Source organism: Chrysemys picta, chromosome 2 (genome assembly GCF_011386835.1).
Source record: "Chrysemys picta bellii isolate R12L10 chromosome 2, ASM1138683v2, whole genome shotgun sequence".
In the NCBI taxonomy this organism is placed as follows: Eukaryota; Metazoa; Chordata; order Testudines; family Emydidae; genus Chrysemys; species Chrysemys picta.
Genome location: NC_088792.1, coordinates 24615528 through 24636510, shown reverse-complemented (window position 1 = coordinate 24636510; position 20983 = coordinate 24615528). Strand labels below are relative to the sequence as shown.

At 41.9% G+C, this 20983-nt stretch overlaps 1 protein-coding gene across 21 annotated transcripts in view; it reads left to right on the top strand.

Annotated features, from left to right (window-relative positions):
* The window catches only part of DIP2C (disco interacting protein 2 homolog C), a 472758-nt gene that overhangs the window by 178115 nt on the left and 273660 nt on the right, over positions 1 to 20983 (top strand). Inside the window, exon 1 of one of the 21 annotated variants that reach the window (XM_042858945.2) lies at positions 18854 to 18899. The exons of 19 other annotated variants lie outside the window; for them this stretch is intronic. The gene's annotated coding sequence lies outside the window, so the exon portion shown is untranslated. Of the gene's footprint in view, positions 1 to 18853; positions 18900 to 20983 lie in introns of those variants that run through there. One more of the 21 variants, XM_065582826.1, reaches the window with a different exon arrangement.

Here is a 20983-nt window from a genome sequence, read left to right as displayed (position 1 = left end):
CTTCGGGAGGCAATTAGCCCTCAATAGGGAATGCTGATACAGCAAGTAGAGAAGTTGGCAGAAATTCTAAAGGCCTGATGCTGGAAATACTCACTACTGGGTGTAGTACTTACTGCTGTCAGTGGGACACCTCAAGGGGGTAAGCTCTGTGCTAGTAGTAAGCATTGGCAGAATCTAACCCTTAGGGCCAGCTTCCGCAAACATTTGTGCACATGCTTGCTTGAGTCGTCCTATAGTAGCATTTGCATGTTCGCAGGACCTGGGTGCTACTACATAGATAAGAGTTGTAGATCTGCTTCAGGGGTTGGCAACCTTTGTCACATGGTCCATCAGGGTAATCTGCTAATGGGCTGCGAGACATTTGGTTTACATTGACTGTCCATAGGTCCGGCCCCCCGCAGCTCCCAGTGGCTGTGGTTCGCCGTTCCCAGTCAATGGAAGCTGAGGGAAGCAGTGAACCGCAGCCACTAGGGACTGGGCCTGCCGACGGTCAACGTAAACAAAATGTCTCACGGCCCACCAGCAGATTACCCTGATGGGCCGTGTGCTGAAGGTTGCTGACCCCTGATCTGCTTTGACCTGAAAATCATGATAATAATGCTCCTATAAAAACATGGCATGTTTTAGAGAAATATAGTCAGCTGTCCTATTTAAATTAAATATTTATATACAATTATATTTATGTAAAATATTATGAGGGGGTTATCACAAGCATACATTCAAGAACAACAAATATAATAAATAATGTGTATAAAGCTACCAATTAAAATTCAAAAAAGGTGAGAAACTCTATATAAAGTTTCTTACATTAACTTCTATTTTGTTTCAAATGCACCGAAGAAAGAAAAATATATACATCAAAGTTCTCAAACTTCATTGCACTGCGACTGCCTTCTGACAACAAAAATTACTACATGATCCCAAAGGGGGGACGAAGCCTGAGCGTGCTCTGGGCCAGGGTGGGGGCCAGGGGAGGGAATCTAAGCCTGAGCCCCGCCGCCCAGGGCTGAAGCCCTTGGGTTTCAGCCCTGGGTGGTGGTGCTTGGGCTTTGGCCCAGAGCCCCCGCAAGTTAACACCAGCACTGGCAACCCCATTAAAACAGGGTCGCGACCCACTTTGGGATCCCGACCTACCATTTGAGAACTTTAATGTAATAAAAGTCTATATTTCAGCAAATTTTACAAGCATAATTCAAATACTTGTATTTTTACTAGTACCATGGCATGTTACATTATTTACATATTGAGATATTATGGACTGTTTCACAGCAAAGCTTGTGTAAAAATTCCAGTCTTGGTAAATGGAAAGTTGGAGAATCTGCATAAACTCAGCATGTCTTGATTTTGTAGTTAGTGGGGCAGGAAAAATTACAAGAGCGCCCCACTCCCCCTAAAATTTTAGAGTAAGGATGTAGCTAAATTATTGACCACACCCTGTTGGGAGAAGTTTTATTAGAGCTGCAACTTCTCTAGCAATGGTGGGTTTGACTTCGAACTTTGGTGCTGTAAGATGTCAAGTCGCAATGCAGATAACTAAAATCAAATTGAAGAAACTATGAAGATTTGAAAGCCCACCTACCATGTAGGTATATTTTGGTTTCCATTTAAATAATGATCAGAAGTGCCATTTAACAAAATACAGACTACAGCCTTTTCAGGGGGCTTGCAATACATTTAATAATAATAATAATAATATATGGAGATATCCTATCTCCTAGAACTGGAAGGGACCTTGAAAGGTCATCAAGTCCGGCCCCTTGCCTTCACTAGCAGGACCAAGTACTGATTTTGCCCCCTGTTCCCTAAGTGGCCCCCTTAAGGATTGAACTCACAACCCTGGGTTTAGCAGGCCATTGCTCAAACCACTGAGCTATCCCTCCCCCCTAATGAGGAAAAACTTTTGTTTACAAACTGTTCTATAATTGTTTTGTTAAATAGACACTACCTAGTTAGGTGTCTGCTAATGTATTTAATCTCCAAAATACTTTCTACTCACCTGAAAATAAGGGAAATTGCATGTGGCATACTTGAAATAGACATTTTCTGTTTTTTTATACAAAATGTACAGTAATGACTTAAAAAGAAAAATCAGTCCATGTTTATTTTTTTTTTTAACCAAACAAAATACTGTAGAAGATGCTGGATACTGTATGACATTTACCTTTTTTTAAAGAGACTATATGTTAGGTTCTAAAATTAGAGTGTCACTGCATCCCTTTTTTTATGTGATCTTTACTTGCTTCATGTGACATAAGTTGACAAGAAGATATAATTTCCTTACTGTACAGAAGCCTTGAAACATTCTGCTCTGCACTTGCTGGGGGCGAATTTCTTTCTTTCTCCTTGGATTATTAATTCTTCAGGGCAAGGGTTTTGTTTTCACTGCCTGTGTGAACAGTGCCTACCTGATTGTGGATACTGCCGTAATAATGACAGTTACTTTATTTATTCAGGGTGCAATAAAGTATCTCGGCCGTCCCCCAGCTTCTTTTTCTCCTCAACTGTGCCTATGCTGGCCTGTGCAACCTTAATTCAGCCCCTATCTGTGTATGTATTATCATACAGTCTTTAAGTATATGATCACATACTATTTTCTCCTGCCTTTTCCCCTGTACCCCTGCACCCTTCATGTGCTTCTGCCTGCTTTCACCCTTCTGCTCCTGTCCTATCTCCCTCTTCCACTTACATTCCTATGCCCCTTCTTCATCTTCTTCCCCCATTTCTATCCCCCGTCTTCATCTTCTTTCTCCTCTACTCCTGCCAGGGCTGCCCAGAGGGGGGGAGGGGCAAGTGGGGCAATTTGCCCCAGGCCCCACAAGAATATTCTATAGTATTGCAACTTTTTTTATGGAAGGGGCCCCCGAAATTGCTTTGCCCCAGGCCCCCTGAATCCTCTGGGCGGCCCTGACTCCTGCCACTGTTTCTCCCTCCCTCCCAGGCTCCTGACCCTAATGTTGCCCCCATCCTGTGCCTCTCTCCCCACCTCCATTCCATTCAGGCTGTTTCCTTCTCCTCCTCCACTCTGCCTGGGCATCAGCTGGGGTAGGGTGGGAGGAAAGCATTGAGAGCATAAAAAGAGAGAGTCTCCCTGCTCTCAGTTCCAGTGCTGGGTGCTGTAGTGTCTGTGGCTGCTAGAAGGAGCAATTCCAGGGAAAGTTCTGTTCAATTACTGCTGCCTTGGGTTGGAGCATGCTCTATGGGGATGGAGCATGTGCAGGCCGGTTGGCATGTAGGAGCTACAAGGAAATGGAACTGACAGAATTTCCAGAGAGCTTAGCTCCCAAGCTCTAACAAATCTATATTGAGCATGTGGAAACTCTGATATTTTTTTTTTTTTTAGGAGTTCATAATTTGGCCAAATTTGGGGAAATTTTCATGGGGACATCAAAAGGCACATCCATCATATCAGGGCAGGCCCCCTTCCCTGCCAAATTTGAAGTCCCTGCTCAAAACCAGGAAGCACTAGAGCTTCTCCACAAAACAGTTGTAAGAATTTTTTTGTTGAGCAAAACAAAGCTTTTTCTTAACCTCATTCTTGAAAATGGCCAAACCATTTTAGGTGAAACTTCCCCCCAAAATTAAGGTTGAGGCAGACACCGGACAAGGAATATTTCACCCTGAATGATTAAAGTTTGGCAAAATGATACAGAACTGAAAAGATTCTGATAAAGGAAAGTGTTAGGCAGCCTTATCTATGAACATCCCTGGCTGTGTGACCTATAATAAAATATATGCTTGCGTGATAGAAAGATTTTATTGGCATGAATTTGGAGTGGTCACATTAATTGCAAATGGCGAAGCCACAAGTGAATTATTCAGGTCATCTCAAATGAGTACCAGTAAAGCCTTTATACCACTCAACTGCATCAAGTATATTGTGTGTTTCATGTATAGAAAAATAATATAGGAATCCTTTAGAGCCAGTATAAGCATCTTGTTGGGGTTATTATTCCTGTCCATTTACCTGTAAAGCCAGGTCCCTTACTTACAATGAGTCCAACTGCAGAGGAACTACAACAACTTGTAAAAATGATCTGAAATAGCTTTTCTCTGTGTGTGTGTGTGTGTGTGTGTGTGTGTGTGTGTATATATATATATATATATATATATATACACATACACACAGACACACACAATCATTAATTAATTAACTAATTTATTATTTTGAGTTCAATATTTCAGGTCATTGCAGATCTAGAAGCAAGTGCTGAGAGTCTCATCTATCCAATGATGTAAAACTATTTCAGGGCTGCACAATAATACACCTTAAATCAGTAACGTTTTTCTTTGAGGAACAGTCACTGGCACAGGGGCTAAATGTTGCTCATCCTGAGCCTGGGGCAGGTGTCATTTTGTTGGGAAGCTCCACGTTTGGAAGAAGAAAGAGGAAGAATTTCTCTGGCACATTTTTAAAAACAGTGGTTGTGTGAAGCTGCTTAGGAGGTTGGAACGTGAGACTAAGTGATAGGAAGCTAGTGGGAGGAGGTCAGCTGAGGGAGTCAAAGATGCACGATACCACATAGATCTTGTATTTCTCAAATGATGCTGCAGTTTCTCCTGCTGATGCTACCTGGTGCTTTATATGTGATGCAAACTGTTCATATACGAAAGCTTTCCTTTTTCCTTGATGGTGAGTCACCTTGAAGATAGCTCATTGTTTAATGTGAATGCCTCATTTGTTAGGGTTACATTAGTGTGAAAATTGCTGAGCCATGTAATATATTTCTTTATCAGCAAAAAGAACAGGAGTACTTGTGGCACCTTAGAGGCTAACAAATTTATTTGGGCATAAGCGTTCGTGGGCTAAAGCCCACTTCATCAGATGCATGCAGTGGAAAATACAGTAGGAGGATAGATATATATACACAGAGAACATGAAAAAATGGGTGTTGCCATACCCCCAGCTATAATTAGACTAATCAATTAAGGTGGGCTATTATCAGCAGGAGGGAAAAAAAACTTTTGGAGTGATAATCAGGATGGACCATTTCCAACAGTTGACAAGAAGGTGTGAGTAACAGTAGGGGAAAAAATTAGCATGGGGAAATAGTTTGACTTTGTGTAATGACCCATCCACTCCCAGTCTTTATTCAAGCCTAATTTAATGGTGTCCAGTTTGCAAATTAATTCCAATTCAGCAGTTTCTCATTGGAGTCTGTTTTTGAAGATTTTTTTGTTGGAGTGTTGCGACTTTTAGGTCTGTAATTGAGTAACCAGGGAAGTTGAAGTGTTCTCCAACTGGTTTTTGAATGTTATAATTCTTGACGTCTGATTTGTGTCCATTTATTCTTTTGCGTAGGGACTGTCCGGTTTGGCCAATGTACATGGCAGAGGGATATTGCTGGCACATGATGGCATATATCACATTGGTACATGTGCAGGTGAACAAGCCTCTGATGGTATGGCTGATGTGATTAGGTCCTATGATGGTGTCTCTTGAATAGATATGTGGACAGAGTTGGCAACAGGCTTTGTTGCAAGGATAGGTTCCTGGGTTACTGTTTTTGTTGTGTGGTGTGTGGTTGCTGGTGAGTATTTGCTTCAGGTTGTGGGGGCTGTCTGTAAGCAAGGACTGGCCTGTCTCCCAAGATCTGTGAGAGTGAGGGATCGTCCTTCAGGATAGGTTGTAGATTCTTGATGATGCGCTGGAGAAGTTTTAGTTGGGGGCTGAAGGTGATGGTTAGTGACGTTCTGTTACTTTCTTTATTGGGTCTGTCCTGGAGTAGGTGACTTCTGGGTATTCTTCGGGCTCTGTCAATCTGTTTCTTCACATCATCAGGTGGGTATTGTAGTTTTAAGAACGCTTGATAGAGATCTTGTAGGTGTTAGTCTCTGTCTGAGGGGTTGGAGCAAATGCGGTTGTATCTTAGAGCTTGGCTGTAGACAATGGATCGTGTGATCTACCCACTAGTCCATCTGCTGGTGTATTATTCTAACCAGCTTCAACCAGACAGCTGCCATTAAAAATAATAGCCAGTTTGCATAGGACTGGAGTCAGTGGGAGCTGTGTGTCTTCAGCACCATGAGCCATTTTTTTTAGGGCCTTAAAGGTGCCTTACATTAGGCACCCCACATTTGAAAATGTTGGCAATATTTTTAAATCTCTGTGAGATACACAATGACTGCTTTCAGCCTGATTAAAATATTTAAAGTACATTAATGCCTGAGAGAAGCTACTCTCTATGCTTTAGGGTCCTGATCCAAAGTCCATTGTAAATTATTACTTTTATTATTAGCATAATGCCAACGCATGGAGGCCCCAGCCAAGATAGGGCCCCATTGTGATAGGTGCTATACAAACGCAGAGTATGAAACAGTCTCAGCCCTGAAGAGCAAAGAGACCTGTTGGCTTGAGTGAACTTCGGATCAGACTTTAGGGAGAACATCTGGGACTTTACCTTTGTTTTGTAAGGAGATAATGATATGAATCTCAAACGTATTCCAAAACCCCAAAGTATTCAGCTTGTTAAATCAGCATACAGGTATTGTTGGTAATGATGTATTAAACTAGAACAAGAAAATAATTATTTCTGCTTGGAAACCCTAGCCCAGTCAGAATCTGCTTTCGTCATCAGCCAGCATGCTGTTCTGTTGCTGAAACCACAAAATATAATGATAGCTTGTACATGTTGAAATGGAACAGAGGAATATCGAGAAAGTTTTGCAATCTGTTTTGCATTACCTTCCAATTCTAACTAGAAGCTGTTACTGTCTGTTCCCTTTGTCCCTACCATAAATGTTGTGTTCTAATCCAACCACAAGATGTTGGACTCGATGCAGGAATCGCTGGGTGAAATCTATGGCCTGTGTTTTACAGCAGGTCAGACTAGGTAATCATAATGGGCCCTTCTGGTATTAAAATCTATGAATCGTTCTGAGATGTCTTAAATTAAAATTTAAAAAATAAAGGTAATAACAACTGGTCCTAACAAATGGGTGTCCAGAATCTTATAGTAACAGCCATCCTCATGTTATGGTGTAAATGACATTCACTGCCTCCCATGTTTCATTTATTCCCAATTCTGTATTTGGGTTAGGTATCAATTATGAGGCCAACCAATGTATCAAAACCTCTTGTGGATTTCTGCCAACCTCAAAGTTGCTCTAAAATCAACCAATAATTTCTCCAAACATACAACCAAACAATGTATTCACGTGTAGACCTAGCCATAAATATAGAAATGCCTTGACACAATACTATATCTACTCATAACACCAACTGGAGGCAACAGAGGAAGAAAAAATCTCACCAAAATAGGACTAATCACATGCAGAGGGAAATTCCTTCCTAGATCCCAAAAGGTAAGCAGTTAGAAGATTCCCCTGAGCATACTAGTCAGTAATAATTGTAAAATCCCTGGCACAGTTGTACTTCTACCTATGTTAACATTTTCCCAGAACACTGGTGTTCTTTCCTGAGTTCCTGATCGTACCCTCCCACGCCCCACTGTCAAGAGAGAAAGGGCAGGACAAGTTGTTTGAGGTGCTGAGCAGGGAGCGGGTATGCACTCTGTCTCCTAGTTGTGGTCCTAAATCATTTTCTGTAAAGCAAGAGGAGGAGATCAGCTGGTCAAAATATGGGAGGGCTACAGATGTGTCAATCACAAAAGTTTCCTTTTTATTTGCCTGCTAGAGCCAATCAACAACTTAGTTTGAGAGATAATCTTGTCCATCTCACTCTACCTCTTGGGACCCACCCATTCAAATGGAGACCTATATTATTGGAATTTCCCCTCAAACTTTATACTGATTCACCTGTGTTCTTCATGTGCCTTCCGTGCTGCACCACAAAGATCTGATGTAATAAGTAACCAGAATTTCAAGCAGGTTACGCAGACAGTTCAAACCTGAGGGTGGTGGTGTGGAACTAATCCAATCCTCCACCAAAATAGCTATTTTCAATTCCAGTGCCCGAATTAACTTTCAACAGGATTTGACCTTTGTTCTTTGATTGTGGTACAAAAGAATATGTAGATGTCAAATGAAGAGGCTGAAGTAATGATTATATGCAAAGATGCTGCTAAGCATGTAATTAAAAACTGCCCTGAGAGACACCCCCCAAATTTTACATTCTAATTTTATTTTATGCTGCCATTTAGGGGAGGGATACATTCACCTCTCCCACACACTCTCTCTGCACCTGTTTTACAGTTTAATGGGCAGACGTGGGAACCATCCTTTGTAGTAAATCTGCTCTTTATTGTTCAGATAATATTATGCAGCATTTGTTAACCTAAATTCTGACCCCTCAGATACTCAAGTCTAGACTAATTGGCTTCAGCTCTTAGTATTTAAATTAACCGGCTGTAGTGTCAGTGAAAATTGAGCACCAAACATTTGGTAGCAAATTCTTGTCTTCTGCTTTCTCTGTATCAGAGTGAGAAAATTGCAGCAAAATGTGCTTCAGCTCATCAAGGTTTGAGGAAGGTAAATGAATTTTTTTGGCCATTTTAGCTTCAGAAATGAGCTTCATTTCCTGGGCAAAATGATATTCTATATAAAGTTTTTTATATGACTGTATTTCCACTCAGGGCACCTTTCAATATTGCCAGCGATCCTGGTATTTTCAGAATTGTCCTTGTGTTTTACTGGATAAGCCTTTACTTTCAAGGCATTCATGGATCAAACCCTTACCTTAAAAGTCCATAAAATATCACTTTGCACCATGTGTCACAAAGTGCTAATCTTCTGATGAAATGTGGTAGTATTTTCATGTAATTTGGTAATTGCAAACTAACATTGTGCTCTTAGCAAATCTATATAACCATATTTTCCTGTCACCGCTATCCATGTCCGCCTTTGTGCATCTCCTCTGTTTTTGCTTGTTACACCCATTTACATCATGTCTTAATATGGTATTAGTATTGACTTCAGTGTAGAGTCTGCTTTTGTGCATCGTATTGCAGGATTGGGGCCTTAACTGCAAGCTCTTCAGGGCAGAGGCTGCCTTTTACTATCTGTTTGAGCAGTGTCCAGCAGAGTGGGGCCCCAACTCTGACTGGAGCATGTGGGGTCTACTATAATGCATAATAACATAATGTTAGGACGTTGTGTCACAAGAAGCTGGCATAATCTTACAAGAACATGTGACAGCAGAATAGGAAGCTTTCCTTCTTATGTGCTTCTCTGTCTGCTAATCTGGACGTTGTCCTCTTCCCCTGAAAGATCTTTCTACAGGAAAGGGCATCTCCTTTCTACAAACACGATACAGGTAGATGGTAATTACCTCCTGAGACGGAGTTACATTTACTGTGTCACTGGTGATGCAGACCCTACCAGGGAGGAAGGAGCTCACTCTGAGTGGATAGCAAAGCCGTTTTGTTATGCCAAGGGACACTACATATGGAGGCAGCACTAGTTCCAACATGCCATGTATCTGCACACTACGGGGTGAGCTGGGAGTGAGCGTACCAGAAACACTTGTTACTGGGAGGTGTGTAAAGCCTTATCTAGACTGTGGATTTTCCCCGATTACAGCCACTGGTGTAGCTGCTCCTGTGCAAATCCTTATTTTAGATTGGCAAAGCTGCTATTTGCACTGGTAATCCCAGATAGCAGCTTTGCCTGTCTCCATTAGGGTACTGGTTCAGCTACACTGATGGCTGTAATTGGGGCAAATACCCAATATAGACAAGGCCTAAACTGTTGTTTTTGTGAGGGTTCCCTTCCCCCAAGTGCTTTGGAAGCTTTGTCTGGGGGAAAAAGGTGGAGAAAACGAGAAAAATCGTAGAATCACATAAACTAGGGAAGGAGAAAACCTATTCGCCTCTCAGACACCACAGTGATGGGGGACCTTGTAAGTCCCTGGGTGTCTATTACCTAACAATCTATTATTAATTATTTGTATGTGCCAATGCCAAGAAGACCTAGTCATATGCTAAGTGCTATACAAACAAAAGAAAAAGATGGTCCGTGCCCCAAAGAGTGTCCAATTGAATGCATCCTTTGCCAGTAGAGGATTGTTCCTAGAGTTTTGTTCTACAGCTTAGGCGCTCGCATTTCATTAATGCTGCTGGCAGTTAATATAAGTGGGAACAGCTGTAGTCCATCAGTGCTGTATCTGAAATGTCTAGCAAAAGGGTACTTTAACGTTCCATATTTACTATAGACAGCATGAGATCACTATGCAAACAGTGTAATGGTGGCTCTTTACCTCCCAGTTATAACAAGTCATTTATAATCTTGGTGTGTCCTATCAGTTGAAATAATGAGCTGTGTTTTCATAAAGTGTTGGATTTTTAGGAAACTGCTCTTCAGCAATAACTAGCTGTGTAATCCTCACTGCTTTTACAGTAAGCACAGAAGGGCTAGAAGTAGTGCTCATACCCACCAGATCAGGCTGGTGCATGAGGAAGGAAAGCCAAAGTGGCATCTCTGCATCTTCCCCTAAGTCTATGGATGCCCCTTCATTGAAAGAGCACGTGGTTGGGGCTCTAGAGGAAGTGGCCAGCTGCAGGGCAGGCCTTGGTTTGTGTGTATGGAAGATAGACACTGTTATGAGAAGGCAAGGGAGTGTGGGTCGCTTTAATTACTATTTTTGATTCCTGGCAGCATCAAACATAATATCAGAGGAGCCAGATGGGCAGATTTTTCTGATGTCTGACGGAAATTATATCAGTGCATTTTTCAGACTTCAGTCACCAATTTGTGAGGGTCCCCCCCCCCTTTCTACTAACAACCTTCCAAACACAAGTAAATAATTATCAAACTCATTTGTCTCACAAAGCATTTTTTCATTACTATTAAAGTCTAACCCATTGGCAGAAGTTTGATTCACTGTTCTTTAATTTCTCTGTGGCTGCTGCTTTATTTCTTAGGGCCCAATGGTGTATCCCTTATTCATACTTCACACCACGTCTCCTATCACTGGAACATGTGGCCCCCTTATCGTAGTGCTGTAAAGTATCAGGGGGTACTTTATCGTATCGTAGTGCTGAGCACCTCACAACATCCCTGTGTGGTGGGGGAAGTACTGTTACCCCGGTTTCACAGATGGGGAACTGAAGCAGAGAGATGTGAAGTGATTTGCCTAAATTTACACAGGAAGTCTGTGTCAGAGCAAGGACTTGAACACAAAGTCCTAGGCTTGGTTCCCAACCACTTGACCATCCTTCCTTACCACCTTCACTGGATTACCTGTGAGAAGAACTTCTCCTCACCATGTGTAAGAATTACACAGGTGAGCAGTAGGGCTCAATCCTGCTCCTGCTGAAGTCAATGGGTGCTTTGCCATCCACTGCAGTAGTCTGAGGATTGGGTCCTGATTAGTTCGTCGTTGTTAATTAGATGTATGCAATGGGTTCTTCAACGTGGCTCAGGCATATGAACATACACTTCTACCCCAATATAATGCGACCCGATATAACACGAATTCGGATATAACGCAGTAAATCATTGCTCTGGGGTGGGGGGGGGGAGGGGAGGGGAGGGCGGGGCTGCGCACTCTGGTGGATCAAAGCAAGTTCGGTATAACACGGTTTCACCTATAACACGGTAAGATTTTTTTGGCTCCCAAGGACAGCATTATATTGGGGTAGAGTTGTAATTTAGTAAAACACATATATTCAGATAAGTATATTTGGTCACCTAAATCACATGTTATTTCTGTCTCCTGATAGGATGATCTGCTGATTTCGCCTGAAGTGTATTTTGCTTCATCATTAAACAAACGTCAGCCATCAGCCTGAATTTTGCTTTACATGAACGTGGAGTGAACAATCCTTTGCTTACATGAGTGTTCACGAAAAGTGAATACAAATGGGGTAGAACTACTCAAAGCAAAATTCTGTTTAGACGTACCCCTAAATGTTTGCAGACAATTTTATTCTTCAATACTCATCTGGCCTGAATAGTCAATAGGATAACAGGAAAAATCAAGGTTTTTTTCTGAAATGCACATGGAACCTTCCTTCTTGGTGCCTTTCTGTAGATTGGGTTATCAGTGGCTGGTACAAAGGAGCTGATCAGATTAAAATGCCAGATACAGTACGGGTATATTATGGTCTCATATGCGTTCTGACATGGATTAGCTGGATTTATTTCAGTGCTACTGTATGTCTTAAAGGAAAAGTGCATATTCTAATAATTGCATTAAATTATAAAGAAAAAATTAGGAAACTAAAATCTTAAAAGTATAGTTATAATCAAATAATCAATAGTGTAAAAATAGAAGCGTGGTGATGTGCGCTCAAAACAGGCACACATTTCGGCTTGTGGAAATTGGGTACAGTTTTACTGAAAATCAGGTGCAGAATTATTAAAGTCACTAATTTTACAGACCAATTAATCATGTGATTAAGTTCCACTGAAGTCAATTAAGTGCTTTGCTGAATGTGGATGGACTTAAGCATGCACTTCAAGTTATGAACATGATTAAGTGCCTTGCTGAATCAACACCTATGTTCTGAATGTGGAATCTTTACAACAGGTATCAATGCTCATGCTAAAACCAAGAAAGCTCTTGACTTCCTTATCTCAGGTTGAGTTTCCATGTGTAGAAGTCAGGAAAAACAATTTCTTACCTGAAAACTAAACATATCGAAGCCGGGTACTTCATGATGTCATTTTTACAGCCTCTTTTCAGAGGCTTTAAATAAAAATCCCTCCCCCAGCTCTCCAAAGGGGAGTGCACACACTGCATTGTCCCCAGGGATGGCTCTGTAAGATTGTATGGATAGATTGCATCAGTACATGGCTCCTCCCCACTCTTCGATTGTGCAAAAGGGGCCAGCCCTACACAGTGCAGGGACTGTAACTGTCCCTAGCCCTCGTGCAGTGTGCATGGTGAGAGAGGCAGAAAGGGTCCACGTGCCAGTCCTCACACTTGCCATCCACACTGGAGTCATTGACATTCTGCCCTTCACATGTATATTTAATATGTTTGTGAATGTTACGGTTCACCTCCCTTAATGAACTTACAACCAGTAAAACGGGAAGTCTCCCCTCCTTTGCTTTTTACAGCTAGTCAGATGTGTGACTAGCTACCTTTTGTATTGCAGTGCTGTCTTTACAACTTCCAACAAGCTGTTCTTTCATGTTTTCATTTGTGCAGAACGGTGTTCTGAACAGGTACTTCTGGGCAGGGTGGGGGGCATTAATCAGAGGCCTCAGATAGTAGCTGCAATCCTCTTACTTCCCAACAATTCATCCCATTAAAATGATGGATGGCTCAAAACAATAAGTAATTAATTAATACCCAGTGTATTTTGCTCATGCATTATATTGTTCTCTATATATCATTATTATGAGTAAAACTGAACTGTTCTAGCCTTGAGTAAGGTGCAGTGCTTGCCTCTTTTTCCTGGGGTGAATACCAGTTAAATCAAAAGAAAGAGGGGGAAAAGGGTTACTGGCCTAATGGATAGAGGGGAAGCAGTAGATGTGATATATCTCAATCTCAGTAAGGCTTTTGACACTGTCCCAATTGACATTCTTATAAGAAACTAGGGAAAGGTGGTCTAGATGTAATTACTATAAGGTCGGTGCACAACAGGTTGAAAGGCTGTATTCAAAAAGTAGTTATCAATGGTTCACTGTCAAACTCCGACGCTGTATTCCATGGGGACCTGCAGGGTCAGTCCTGGATATGGTGCTATTCAGTATTTTCATTAATGTCTTTGATAATAAATTGAGAGTATGCTTAAAATTTGTAGATGACACCAAGCTAGGAGGGATGAAGCACTTTGGACGACAGGATTAGAATTCAAAACCACCTTGACAAATTGGAGAATTAGTCTGAATTCAACAAGACAATAGAAGACAAGTGCAAAGTACTTCACTTAGGAAGGAAAACACCAAATGGCCAGCTACAAAATGTGGAATAAATGGTTAGGGTAGTAGTATTGCTGAAAATCATCTAGACATTATAGCGGATCACAAATTGAGTATGTGTCATCAATGTGATGCAGCAGCGAACAGGCTAATATAATTCTGGGGTGTATTAACAGGGGAGTTTGTATGTAAGATACAGGCGGCAACTGTCACCTCTGGCACTTGAGGCCTTAGCTGGAGTACTGTGTCTAATTCTTGGCTCCACACCTTAGGAAAGATGTGGACAAATTGGAGAGAGTCCAGAGGAGAGCAACAAAAATGATAAACAGTTTAGAAAACCTGACCTATGAAGAAAGATTAAAGAAACCATGCATGGTAGTCTTGAGAAAAGAAGACGGGGGGAGGAGGAGAGAGAACGGGACCTGATGGTCTTAAGGACAGTTATAAAGAGGACTGTGATCAATTCTTCTGCATATCCCATGAAGGTAGGACAAGATGTAATGGGCTTAATTTGCACCAAGACAGATTTAGTTTAGATAGTACGAAAAACTTTTTAACTTTAAGGATAGTTAAGCACTGGAATAGGCTTCCAAGGGAGGTTGTCATTGGAGGTTTATAAGAACAAGTTAGACAAACCTGACAGGGATGGTCTGGTATACTTGTTTCTGCCTCAGTGAAGGGGGTTGGACTATCTGACCATTCGAGGTCCCTTCCAGCCCCTGATTTGTATAATTCAAATCCCTTCTCTGAAGAACTCATAGCCTAAAATCACAAGTTAGTGGGATACTAAGCAGAACAGCATATTCATATATGCTCATGGAATAGATGGGTTTATAGGTTTTTTTTTTGAGAGAGTGACCCTTAACCCAAATGTAAAATGTGTAGCAAGTGTTTATTGAAAATTTAGAATTACATTCTATTTCATCCTTGTTATTCTTACTGTTCCTCCTAATAAACTGCCATCTGATAAGCGGTCCTTGGAAATACTATCAGAGCCACCAGTATGCCATACTACCACATCAGGACCTTATTCTTGAAAGTACTTTATCGGTGATGTGGTAAATCCTAAATTGTCATCACATCAGCAAAGCAGCATTTTCAATACTGCCCCGTCCTATTAGAATAGTGATTTTGCACTGTGGTACTGTGAAGAGCTGTATTATAAGCATTGTTGGACTGTTTGATTCTGAGATGCCCACGCCTACACTGTAACATGTGAACACATGAATTTGCCAGTTTTTCAACTTTAGTTCAACTCTAGCTGAAGTTGTCTTCATTATGCAAGCAAAATAGATTCCATATGAAACTTAAATATCCTCTGATTTACATGTTTACCTCCTTTTCAGCATTTTACAAGTATAAGAGTTAAAATGTGTCTTCTTGATTAAACAGTTTTTTTGTTTTGTTTTGTTTTTGGCAAAAGGAAGCTGATGAGCATTTGGATAGGACACATTCAAGTAAGACAAAGGATAGGAAGTATGGAAAGAGATCACCTTGGCTTAACCAAAGTGGAAACTAGGTCAAATTACAAAGGATGAATATAAACAATTAACACAAGTACGTAGGGACAAATTTAGAAAGTCCAAGGCATAAAACGAGATTAAACTAGCTAGAGACATAAAGGGTAACAGGAAAACATTCTACAAATACATTAGAAGCAAGAGGAAGGCCAAGTACAGGGTAGTCCATTACCCAGTGAGCGGGGAAAACAATAATAGAAAATGTAGAAATGGCATAAGTGCTAAATTACTTTTTTGGTTTGGTTTCCACCAAAAAGTTTAGTAGCAATTGGATGTCTAACATAGTGAATGACAGTGAAAATGAAGTAGGATCAGAGGCTATAATAGGGAAAGAACAAGTTAAAAACGACTTAGACAAGTTAGATATCTTCAAGACACCAGGTCCTGTTGAAACACATCCTAGAACAGTGATTCTCTACAAGGGGTCCGGGGTCCGCCAGCAGGTTTGAGGGGGTCCGTCAAGCATGGCTGGCATTAGATCGCTAAGACCCAGGTCAGAAAGCCCAAGTCCTGCCAGGCGGGACTGCAGCCTGGGGCCCCGAGCCCTGCCACCTGCGACTGAAGCCGAAGCCTCAGCAACTTAGCTTCGTGTTGCCCCCTATGGTGTGGGGCTCTGGGCAATTGCCCTCCTTGATACCCCCTCACACCAGCCCTGGCTTTTATATGCAGAAAACAGTTGTGGTGGCATAGCTGGGCCATGGAATGTTTATAGCATGTTGGGGGAGCCTCAGAAAGAAAAAGGTTGAGAACCCCTGTCCTAGAATACTCAAGGAGCAGACTGAGGAGATACCTGAGCCATTAGCGATTGATCTTTGAAGAGTGGTGGAAACTGGGAGAGATTCCAGTTCAAATAGAGCGCCAATCTATAAAAAGGGAAATAAGGACAACCTGGGGAATTACAGACCAGTCAGCTTAACTTCAGTACCCGGAAAGATAATGGAACAAATAATTAAGCAATCAATTTGCAAACATCTAAAAGATAATAAGGTGATAAGTAACAGTCAACATGGATTTGTCAAGAACAAATTGTGTGAAACCAACCTAATAGCTTTCTTTGACAGGGTAATGAGCCTTGTGGGTGGGAGCAAATGGTAGATGTGTATATCTTGACTTTAGTAAGGCTTTTGATATTGTCTCACATGACCTTTTCATAAACAAACTAAAACAAACAGACAGTCCTCGGACTTACGACACAATTGGTTCCTGAAAATCGCATCCTAAGTCGAAAACATCATACCTCGAATTTCCCAGAGGAACAATGCCGGATTGTGCATCATAAAGTCGAAACACGGTGACAATTTATAAGTGCCGTTCACCGTAACTTGATCATCGTAAAGTTGAGGACTGCCTGTACAGTATAGTAGCTAGATGGAGCTACTATAAGGTGGGTGCATAACTATTTGGAAAACTGCTCCCAGAGAGTAGTCATCAGTGGTTCACAGTCAAGCTGGAAGGGCATATTGAGTGGGGTCCCGCGGGGATCACTTCTGGGTCCAGTTCTGTTCAATATCTTCATCAATGATTTAGATAATGGCATAGAGAGTACATCTATAAAGTTTGCGAACAGTACCAAACTGAAAATATTGCAAGTGGTTTGGAGGATAGGATTAAAATTCAGAATGATCTGGACAACCTGAAGAAATGGTCTGAAGTAAATAGGATGAAATTCAATAAGGAGAAATGCAAAGTACTCCACTTAGGAAAGAACACTCAATTGCACACATACAAAATGGGAAATGTCTGCTTAGGAAGGAGTACTGCAGAAAGGGATTGAGGGTCATAGTGGACCACAAGCTAAATATGAGTGAACAGTGTAACACTGTTGCAAAAAAAGCAAACGTCATTCTGGGCTGTATTAGCAAGAGCGTTGTAAGCAAGACACGAGAAATCAGTCTTCTGCTTTACTCCACGCAGAGTAGGCCTCAGCTAGAGTATTATGTCCAGTTCTGAGCACCACATGTCAGCAAATATATGGAAAAATTGGAGAAAGTCCAGAGAAGAGGAACAAAAATGTTTTGAGGGCGAGGGAGGTTTGATGAGAGCTGTGTGCATGCTTGTTATTTTTGTTGGTTTTGGAACAGAATTAGTTGCAAAAAGTAGTCAGAAGTTAATTCTTTCAGTAATTACAAAAACCTTCCATTCTATAGGGAATTATGAAATATGATTTCCCTCTTGATAGTGGATCCCTTTAATTCTGTAACATTTTCTTTTACTTGTCCCCTTCAACTTATGTGTTTATACTCCTCAGGAGATGCAGCTGTATGCTACTGAATTAAAAACAGGGCAATGTAAATATATGTAAGGGTGTTCAAAGTATCCTGCTTCAATAAGATAAGTGTTTTGAAGTAGCATGGCTTCTAACTGCAACATTGAAGAAATAGCATCCCAGAATCTTGAGGAGAAGGAGTTTCCATATTATTGCCGTTCAAAATCAGAGGTAGGGGAGGCACAGGAAAGCAGACAATGTTGTAAGAACATCAAATATTTAAAGCATAAATAAGTTAAACTACTTAAACTTAAAGATGACGCGGAGCTGTTGCTGACATTATCAGCCCTGTGGGAAACGCATTTTGTAAAATTGGTTATACAGAAGATATTGCAGATCCATGTAGGACACTTATGCACTTACTGTGATGTATATGACATACACGGGAAGTGTTGTAAAATGGTTATATTTTACAGACAAGCCATTATAGAAATTATGAGTCAGGGTGAACATAAATACTTTGTGTCAAGGAGAGCCTCCAGACTTGGATTCACACAAGCATCAAACCCATTATACTATCCAACACATCAGGTTGTGTCAGGCAAATGTTGTTAATGCCTGTTTCCTGGAGTTTATAATCAGTTGTAAAAAGTGACTTGAGGCTAAAGACTGGCATCCTGTGCCTTTTCTTGGGAGCAATCAACCCAGAAAAGAGACCGGAGTGTCATTTTAGACAGTTCAGTGAAGACCTCAGCTCAATATGCGCAACTGTAGTCAAAAAAGCAAACACAAGTATAAGATGCATAAGAAATGGGATGGAGACTGATGTGATAACAGTTTTCAAATATGTTAAGGGGTGTTATAAAGAGGGCGGTAATCAACTGTTCACCTGTCCACTGAAAGAAGGACAAGAAGTAATGGGTTGAAACTACAGCAAAGGAGATTAAGGTTACGTAGTAGGAAAAACTTTCTAATTGTAAGGGTAGTTAAGCTCTGGAATAGGCTTTCAGCGAATGTTGTGGAATCCCCATCATTGGAAGTTTTTAAAAACAGGTTGGACAAACACCTGTGAGGGATAGTCTGGATTTACTTGGCCCTGCCATAGTGCAGAGGGCTGCTGGACATGACGACTTCAAGGTCCCTTCTGGCCCTACATTTCTATGATTCTGTGATCACACTCATATTTTTTTAGAGAGAGTGAAATCCCAAGCATTCACCTCTTGTTCTGACCACAGAAAATCTTTCCTCCGATCTAATAAAACCAGTGGTTCCTGGCCAATGGGAGCTGCGGAGTCGGCGCTCAGGGCAGGGGCAGCATGCAGAGACCCCCTGCCGCTGACGGCCCCTACGCCTAGGGACCAGTCACGCCGGACGCTTCCAGGAGCCACGCGGAGCCCGGGCAGGTAGGGAACCTACCTTAGCCTTGCTGCGCTGCCGACCATACTTTTGGCCCATTAAAATCTCCCGGATTGCTTTCAATGGCAACTGGGAGATTGAGGCCGATTCCATGAGACTCTCGGCCAATCCGGGAGGATTGGCAACCCTAAGTCCTGGGCTCTGGCCACACGGCTTTAGGCTCCATACCCAAGCCACGGGGCTTTGGGCTCGGGCTACAGGGCTTCAGGCTCTGGCCTCCCACTGTCTGCCCAGGCCCCCCAACTCCATCGCCCCTCGCACCAACTGCCTACCCCAACCCCCCGGTCCAAGCTTAATTTGTTCCGAGGCTTGCCCGGGCTGAGTAAGTCTGTGAAAAGTGATACTTTTTTGTTTGTTAATATCATTTTTTACAACAGACTTACTAGCTAGCAATAAATAAATTACAATGATTTGGGCGGGTATATGTGCATATTTATTTGGTTTTCCTAAAGCTAATTAAGTATTTTAGGAAAAGGTGTGAGAGCAGCCATCATCAAGAGTTGGTGGCCACACCCTGAGGCCACCAAAAAATTTGTTCTGAGAACCCCTGAACTAGAGATTGATGAGCCTGCTACAGCGTTGGCTAAAAGAGATATGTCTTTTAGTTCATGCAGTATAGACTCATGCATTAAACTCCAGAAGTCCCAGGTTTGATCCTATCTGATGACAACCGTAGTCTGTTGGTGTTACATGTACAGTACTTTAATATTGTGGAAAAATAAAAAAGATTCCACAGTGTAGCAGGGTGGCTTCCCCCTTTAAGCCCAGAGACCCAGGGCTGGCCAGGCCCTGACACAACTGGGCAGGATGTCGGACCAGGGTCATCCCTACCCATATGCAAAGTATGCAGCTGCGTAGGGCACCAGGAACTTTGGGGCACCAAATTTCCTGGTGTCCTACGCAGCTGCGTGCTGCTCCAGCCCCTGCTCCGCCTCTTCCCCATGGCCCCAGTCCCGCCTCTTCAGACCCCTGCTCCACCCCAGCCCTGCCCCCACTCCACCCCTTCCTGAAAGCCCCCACCCCACTCTTCCCACCTTTGCTGTGCCCCAGCCCTGCCCCCACTCCCCTGAGCAGGGGGTGGGCCAGCACTCACTGGCGGTGGGAAGTGCAGCGACCCGGCCCCGGCCTGCTTCGCGCCGCTGGTGAGTGCTGGGGGGTGGTTCCCCCTAACCCCCAAGCCTGGGAGCCAAGCTGTAAACCAATTACAAATTTGAAGAATGGGTTGTCCATGATGAAATGTTTGAATTTTTTCATAGTCCAGACTGTTTTTTGCATTTTTTGTTTGTTTGTTTGTTTTGGGTTTTTGAGACACAAATATATCAGAAAGAATTTAATCTACATTTAGGATGGTACAAAATGGAAATCCTCCCATATATCTATACCAAAGATCTTGAACATTTTACATGAAGTGACATCAAAATATATTCCCCCCCCCATATCAGAGGCAGTTTTAAGCTGTAATAGTCCAAATAAAGATGTGGAAAGCAGCTCCACTCATAATTCTATGATAAAGGAAAACCAGGGTTGTTGTCTAGTTTGCCAAAATCTGTAGGCCATCGACAGAAGTTTGCTTGCATTATGTTTATGCTATTATTTCCTTTCTGTAAATAAATGAATATACTTTACTGTTCATGGACATGTCCGTTATTCTACCCACCTTTAAAATACAGAGTTTTTTCTTTTAACATCTTTTAAGGAGAAACTGTTTTCTTGTGGCCTGATCCAAAGTCCATCCAATGCTCCCACTGATGTCAGCAGACTGTAAATCAAGCCTTAGAGGAGTCATTACAATCAGCTATAGCAACAGGAAAGTGCTGCTGCTGTTTATTATGTCAAATAGTTAACATTGCTGTATCAAGAACTATGTGGCAAAGCACAGGTTTGTAATAAAGCAAAAGCTGTTTGGAATGTTAGCAGAAATAGAATCTTTTAGACATTTGGAAATGCCTGTAATTTCCTAAACAATGCTTCATGTATCAAGAAAGTCCCTTCCTGGGTGTGTCACTTTGAGATTTAACTAAGGGTTTTAGGTACAGACAGTTGATAATTTTATTTTGTAGAAACAGCAGCA